This window comes from Anopheles arabiensis, chromosome 3, assembly GCF_016920715.1.
Source record: "Anopheles arabiensis isolate DONGOLA chromosome 3, AaraD3, whole genome shotgun sequence".
Lineage (NCBI taxonomy): Eukaryota > Metazoa > Arthropoda > Insecta > Diptera > Culicidae > Anopheles > Anopheles arabiensis.
In genome coordinates, this window is record NC_053518.1 from 50,695,053 (window position 1) to 50,702,983 (window position 7,931).

Genomic DNA, 7,931 nt, shown 5'->3' on the forward strand with positions numbered 1-7,931 from the left:
AGGTCATGTAATGTAGAACGATTTGACAAGTAGCCAAAAGTTCGTTACAGGCAGTTGACATCTAAGAGCCCTTTTCGATTTAAATTTTAATTGTGATAAAAATGATAAATCAATCTGGTGATCACAAGAAAATTGTAGTTTGGTTATTGAACGTTTCACCAAATGTATTGATGCCTCTTTTAATAATAATGGTTTTAGGGTTTGATGATTTTTCCAGGGCTTTCTGCTGTTAAAAGGCATCCGGAAACGCGTATAACAATCCAGCCATATAAATGAAATGTCATTCGAACGCGCTACCGCGGAAACGCAGAGGTGCTCATGCTGGATATCTCTGCGGAACTGTTATACGCGTTTGAACGCGCCCGCGGAAACGCGCGTCGGCCTAAGCGAATTCGCTTCAAATGGGCCACTCACGGTCCGTTTAATTTTAATCAAAAAATAACAAATCGTCAATAAAGTTTAGATTCATTATTAATTCATGAGTATCAATAAAAAAGTTATAGTACCATTATTATTAACAACTTTTAAATTACTATTATAACGATTTTAAACTTAAAAATGTTTTTTCTTGGCCACCTATTGATAAAACTAGGATATTGAAATAATAATCAATGTTTAAATTTATTTAGTAACCTAATCCATCACCCTAATAATAGCGCACATGCAACTAATGTAATACTGATTAAAGATGGCCACGAACGTAAATTGAATAGATAATAAATTTATCTCATATAAATATATTAAATTATATATTAAAAGTATTGAATATTTTCTAGTTATTGGAAAAGTTACTTCAATTTTAAGCTTTAAGGGTTTTTAGGAAATGTTGCTGACTATTTCGCATAAACCATACAATGTAACAATGGAAAATAATTAACCTTTGTTTTACTAGCAATTCAAGAATATAATATCGTTGATATCGATTAATATGAAATCAAATAAGTTTAATTTTCATCGCAGTTTATAATATATTTTATCTAAATAATATACACCGGTCGGTCGCGTAGACAAAACCACAGTTAAAATGTTGCTTGGGAATATTATAAGGCATCAACGCTTCTCCAATGTAACGCAGAAAGCTGAGCCTTACGTTTACCATAAATCAAAATAAAATACTAATAGCTTGTTGAAAATTACACTTTATGCACCAAAACATTTACGAGCGCCATAGATTAAGCTTAAACGACTTGAACTTAAAATCAAATATCCATAGAAAAAAATGAAAGCTCCATAGCTTCACTAGTTTGCTCAATAGATGTCGTATTTATAACACATCATTATAATTCTGTCCTTTTCTTCCAATATCTTTCGACAAGCTTCATACAATCATGACCTATATAGCCTTTTAACTTTCCGAGCAAAAATCTATATGAATGGTCGTGTGGTCAGATGCATGGGTATCAACAATATCGACCTAACAAGTTGGCTGATAAGTCCCCGGTCTGACACATAGATGGCGCCGCTAGTATTAAATGCATATTTTTTATATAGTACCAACCTTCAAATGATTCGTGTCAAAATTTGACGTCTGTATGTCAATTAGTTTGTGAGACAGAGCGTCTTTTGTCAAGCAACTTTTGTTATTTTGTTGTTCCACCAAGACAACGCACCGTGCCACAAGTCATTGAGAACGATGGCAAAAATTCATGAATTTTATTTTGCACAATTTCGATTCTACATGCTTTATGAAAGTTAGTTAAATTAAAAAAGAGCATTTTTTTCAAAATATTAAAATATTAGCTGTCAAATTTAGAGAAATCGAGTTTTGCAATTTTGCGTATATCGAGTATCGCGTACTGCGGATAATTGTCGTACAGTCTGAGCTTACTGGTTGAACTTCGATTCACTGCCAACTATGAATATGTGCTTTTTAGTTGACACGTTTTTTCATACAAAAAAATCTGAGCCTTTTCTCTGCAAGCCATGAGATGTTTGTGAATGTTTCTAACTATAGAGCGTTCAACTAAAAAGCGTTCAACTATTGAATTCTGGCTGTATTTCATTAACGTTTAGTTTGTATAATGCAGAGGCTCCTTATTATCTAGCATTTGCGAAACAAATTTGACCAAAGTTATATGCATCGTTTTATCACTGTATGCCGAACGGCCCTTATTTCGTATGACTTATACGCTGAACATAAATGAAGTATTTGTTTTAATTTAGAAAGCGAAAGGTGATGTATAAATACAAACCTACAATGAGCAATGATAGCTCGACCTTCTCTCTAAAGATAAATACTATAGTTTTAATTGAAACAAACAATCACTGGGTTTGAATCAAATATTAATCATAATTTTCAAGTTCCACCAGATTTTCTCGTGAGTGTTAATACATTGAATATAGCTTTACAATGATATCAGCTTTGCAATCAGCTTTACAATTACTATATAATTTAAATTTTCAACATATACATTTACATTACTCTTACTTACTTGTCTATTTAATATTTCAGCCAATTTTGAAGGATTGATGGATTTCAATCTTAATAATTATTATTACCATTACACTCTGCCACAGAAAATGTTAGCAATCATTTCAGAGGATTTTGAAACTTCGTAGAATCACTTTGAATCCGTAGAGCGATCAGAAATCACGCGTTTTTTCTGTTGTTAAAAAAATGCGCATGCGCTAACCGCTTTACTTTCATTGCCTCGCTGTGGGGCCCGGGTTAATCGAAACACTCTACCACCGATTGCCGCAGCACTTTTCCCGCTGTACTTGCATACATATTGTTACCGGTTAAAAATAGAGCTGCCTTTGGTAAGTTACTTAATGTAATTCCGGAAAATACAAGAGAGAGTGATACGCGACTGATTCTTACCTAAGTATAACTGAACTAACAATAAAACACCATTTATCGCACGTGATAAAATTTTCGATTGAACTGTTCAATGATCAACGAATAAAAAAAGAACTCTAATTATCGGTCGAAACACAACACTTGTTCGTAGAACAACTTGCCATGTGGCATTGTTGAATTTTCGTTAAATGCGATATGGGGAGACCAACATTAAGAACAAAAATGTACTGCGCAAGTGCCAGATATTGCACACTGACATTGCTTATTTGAGGACACAATAAACATTTCATTTCACTGTTCATCCATGCTCAACATATTTACATAAAAAATTTAAGTAAGTACAGTATAAAAAAGTAAATAATTAAATTTATCTCAAAGACTTGGATAAGCTGCCATTCAATTAGATTTTAACAACCGGGGGTCCTCGAGAAACACTTTTACAGGGTTTCGAGTCATATAATGGAATAGATCAATCGGCTTAGAGAATGTTTCAAGCCGGTATTGGATGATTTTGCAATCATATAATTGAGTGTTGCAACCAGTGTTGTAAACTGTTGACATTTTTTTTTAGGTTCGCAGTAGGCTACTGGTCAAAATCATTTTTCGTACATCACATTCACTGTTGCCATGACACGACTGTTGAAGAACGACATTCATTTCTGTAGTTACCGTCAGTGTCTTTGCGATGACATGACTGTAAACAAATGTAGTTTGAATGTCAATTGACATTCATCTTGTGAATCCAGAACTGCCTGGTGCCTTTACTAATCGTAAGTGACTGAAAAATTATATATTTTTACTTGGCCAGTGCGAAAATCAGTGTCTTCTTGCTGGTATACACGAATTTAAAGAAAAAATGTTACAAAGGAGAAGGCGATGTAGTGCACTCGAAAATGAAAATCAAATGAATGTCGCCAAAAAATGTCGTCGAATCAAACGACATTTTTTGACATGACTGTAGAATGAAAGTCGGTCTCGTAGTACAGTCGTCAACTCGTACGACTTAACAACATGCCCGTCATGGGTTCAATCCCCAAATAGACCGCGCCGCCATACGTAGGACTGACTATCCTGCTATGGGGGGGGGAATCAATTAATAGGGCCCTTTCCGTTTGAAGCTCGTAGGCTGAAATTTCAGCCTGTCAGCTGTTTGCATTGTATAGCAGTTTTCGAGCAGCTATCTAAGTGAGTATAATATACAGGTGGGCTTATCCCACGATGTACGAATTTGGAAGGCTGATTTTTATCGCTTCTGCTTCTGAATGAAGATTTTAAGAGTGTTTTGAGTACAGTAGAGCGTCGATTATCCGAGCAGCTCGGGACCGGACGGTTGTCGGTTAATCGATTTGCACGGATAATGGTCCAAGAAATGTCAAACGCATATAAAACATATGAAATTCACTAATATTCACTAGAATATTATTTTAATCAATAACTGTAGGTTTAACAACTGTTCATGAACAAAAATGAATTTCGAAAATACCATTAGACACTACAGAGCTGCACAAGAAACTGGATACCCAATTGACTATCGCTGCAAACTTTCGCCGTACGTATGAACGGCTGTCAGATTTATGCGCACGGTTAAGCCGCCCGCCGGGTAATCCGTCCCCGGATAATCGACATTCTACTGTATTTGTCAAGCCTCCAGAAAGCTCGTTGGAGCAAAAGTTTTCACTCGTTCTGTCAAAAAGTGATATTCAAATTTAATTATAAAAAAATGCTATGAGACCTCCTGAACTACATACACTTTGTTTCCAGATTCAATCACCTGATTTCTTTAATGCACCTTTGGATAAATGTAAACAAACCCGTGTTTTCGAGAAGGTACTCGAATCTAATTATTTGTGGTTATTCTAATTCTAATTCTAATCTAATAGCTTTGTGGCTAGAATAATCTAGACTGAAAATTGCAGGCTAGTTTTTTGTGTGGTTTTGTATGGAGTGTTTACATGATTTCAGCCTCCAACTGTCAAACTCCATACAAAAAACTAACTAGAATCGTGAAGGCCTCCAATCACTGAAAGCCAAGCCCACAAGTGGGTACAGGCAGGCCTTGACCGACATCGGTTGTTGAGCCAAAGAAGACGCGTTTTAACAGAAATGCTTTTTAACTGGATGTTTGCTGGATGGATCCTGGTTGAAAATCACTCAAACGTCAAACGTCCCAATTGACATTTTCGAGCACGAATAATCGGGAATTCGAACAAATTCCCTTAAACTGGAGCCTTAAACTTCCCTTAAACTGCACCAGTTTAAGGGAATTCAGAAAAAGTCCTTTAAAATCAACTGTGATACGGCTTTTTCGTTACTTTCTTCTAGATTCGCTTGAAAATGATGTTTCCTATCTTTACAGTTGGTCATGTAAATACTTCTCATTTCATACTTAAATAATATCAATTTTTATAGAATAATGTCACACAAAATTTGCTTTTGTTTTTCTTCAAAAAACCAGAGCTATGAATGATAAATGAGCTCGACGGCATCGTCCATCGATAGAGGAACGTCTAATTTACGAACACACCGAATCTTGGCGCTTTCAACACACTTGATCACACACAAATCAAACAATTTCAGGCGTATCGAGTACTAATCGAGCAGATATGGAAAAACAATTTCGAGCAAATGTCACTTGGGGTAAAGGCCGGGGTACAGGCGGTCCCCGAGATACACGGTACCTCTTACACACGGATTCGGAGATACGCGGTTTTCTAAATTTGACAATACTTTGAGCAAATTGTACTGATTTGACACATCAATTGCAAATTGCCAAATAATTTCCGTTTTCATCGAATGTTAAAAACTATTTCAAAAGGTTTAAATCTGTTATATTCAGTCAGAATCATATCAAATAATTCATAAAGTGAATAAAACTGCCTCCTACTTGCAAAATTACACGAAAATTAGTGATATTTTAGCTGGAAATCACGAGATTCTACTTACGCGGAAATTCGAGATACGCGGTATTTTGCGGCCGTTTTCGGTCCCCATGAACCGTGTATCTCGGGGACCGCCTGTATATTGTTGGTACAGTCAATTCTCGAGTTACGCGGTTTGTGCGTTCCCAAGGAATCCGCGTAAGGGCTTGGTACTTGTTTCGACGCAGCGTATCGCAACGCATTGCGTGACGCACGCTGGTATCTGTTCGCTGCGTTCTGCATGGATATGTCAACACATTTTACTAAGAAAAACATCAACAAACAGCAATAATGCCTCTTATTTAAAGGTTCTGAAGTGATTATAATGTTAGATTACAACTGTAAAATCATTTCCAGTTCTGCTCAAAACAGTGCAAAGCATGTTTTCGCTTTTTTATTGCATATTGCATACTGACCCACACACACCTGTTTTGCAGCAATTACGAAAATCCTTTCTCTACATTTATTTTGTTTTGTTAATAAAATTATTTAGTAGTCCAATTACACACAAAACTGCGCTCGAAACAATTTAACGTGGAAAAATATCGATTTTCACCCGATATGGTTAAACCATTTTGACAGACGCATCACGACGTGCGTCGAAATAGAAATTTTTCTACTTTGACGCTGCGTCGTGCGTCGTTAACGCATGCGTCTGTCAAATCCCATACATTTTGGCAAAATCGCAACGCATTGCGTCGGAACAAGTACCGCTCTCTAAGTCTATTTGGACGGTTAGCCAGGCCGTTCAGACTTCCAGGATTCATTTCCAGTCACTTACACGAGTAAGTAAGTATCAACACTCGATCACGTAAAATCTAAACAGGGTTCACTCAGACTTGTTTCACTCTGTCCACTTTACAGAACCGTGCCTGTACCAGTGCCCGCTCCTTGACCGGCTCATTTTCCTGTACATATACCACATCCAAACCGACGCCTGTCCCTACGCTTCCCATCACACCATAAGATTAAGGTGACTTTCTGCCGTCCTGCTACAGTAAGGGGCACGATGGTGACATCATGCTGCAGAAGGTGTACACCGGCCATCATCATGGGCTCAGACTGCTATGACTATTTCTCCCAGTAAATAATATTGTTTATTTATGTTACCTAAATAAACCCACTTGATACGCAAATAAAACCACTAAAATAAAGATAAAATGTTTTTATATTTAGCCGAAATCTCGATTTGCTCTAACCGAAAATCTCTGTTAAACGTAAACGTCAAAACAAAATGTCATTAACCGAGATGTCGGCAACAGAAATTTAACCGAGATCCTTGCCGAGATCTCAGTTGTGCAGATCTCGGCAAAAATTAACCGAGATTCGGCAAAAATTTTTAAGAGTGGCAGATACGACGATTTTGATTTTGACAGTGAAAAGTTGCCACTGACAAGAAATTGATGTATTTTTTTGAATTTCTGTGCTGATAACCGTTACACACACATTTTCAAAGAATCTTTAGCTACCCGATCTTCAATATTTACATCGTGCAAACGACTTTTGCTGTTAAATTCATACATTTCAAACATTGTTGCAAATAAAAATCACAATATCATAGATTTAGTCATTTCAACTTCGGTTATAAACTAAACATTGACAGATACAGGCGGTCCCCGAGATACACGGTACCTCTTATACGCGGATTCGGAGATACGCGGTTTTCAAAATTTGACAGTTCTTTGAGCAAATTGTACTGATTTGACACATCCATTGTGAAATACCAAATAATTTCCGTATTGATCGAATGTAAAATACCATTTAAAAAGGTTTAAATCTGTTCAATTCATTAGAAACATATCAAATAATTAATTTGGTGGCTAAAACCACCTCCTACTTGCAAAATTGCACGAATATTAGTGATATTTTGGCTGGAAATCACGAGATTCGACTTACGCGGAAATTCGAGATACGCGGTATTTTGCGGCCGTTTTCGGTCCCCAATAACCGTGTGTCTCGGGGACCACCTGTACACCAAAAAATGTATTACCGTAGCAATAGACGATGCGCAATCTCAGATTGCGCATATATTTATCTGTCAAACGGATCGGTTTGATATATTTATCTGTCAAAAAATATTTTTATATCTCGGACATATAATCTTGAAAATTTATGCGCAATCTTGGCGCAACCTGAAATTATATGGAAATGACGTTTATAGCTCAGGGTTGGCTACGCAAAATGACATATGTTTTGATAAAACGAATATATGC

General features: G+C 36.5%; 1 long non-coding RNA gene across 1 annotated transcript; it reads left to right on the forward strand.

Moving 5' to 3' along the window:
* The first annotated feature begins 6,415 nt into the window (after window positions 1–6,415).
* On the forward strand, window positions 6,416–6,872 carry LOC120903765. The gene is made up of 2 exons (XR_005739647.1): window positions 6,416–6,507; window positions 6,583–6,872. It is a non-coding gene; the product is annotated as an uncharacterized LOC120903765 (long non-coding RNA).
* The last annotated feature ends 1,059 nt before the right edge of the window (window positions 6,873–7,931 follow it).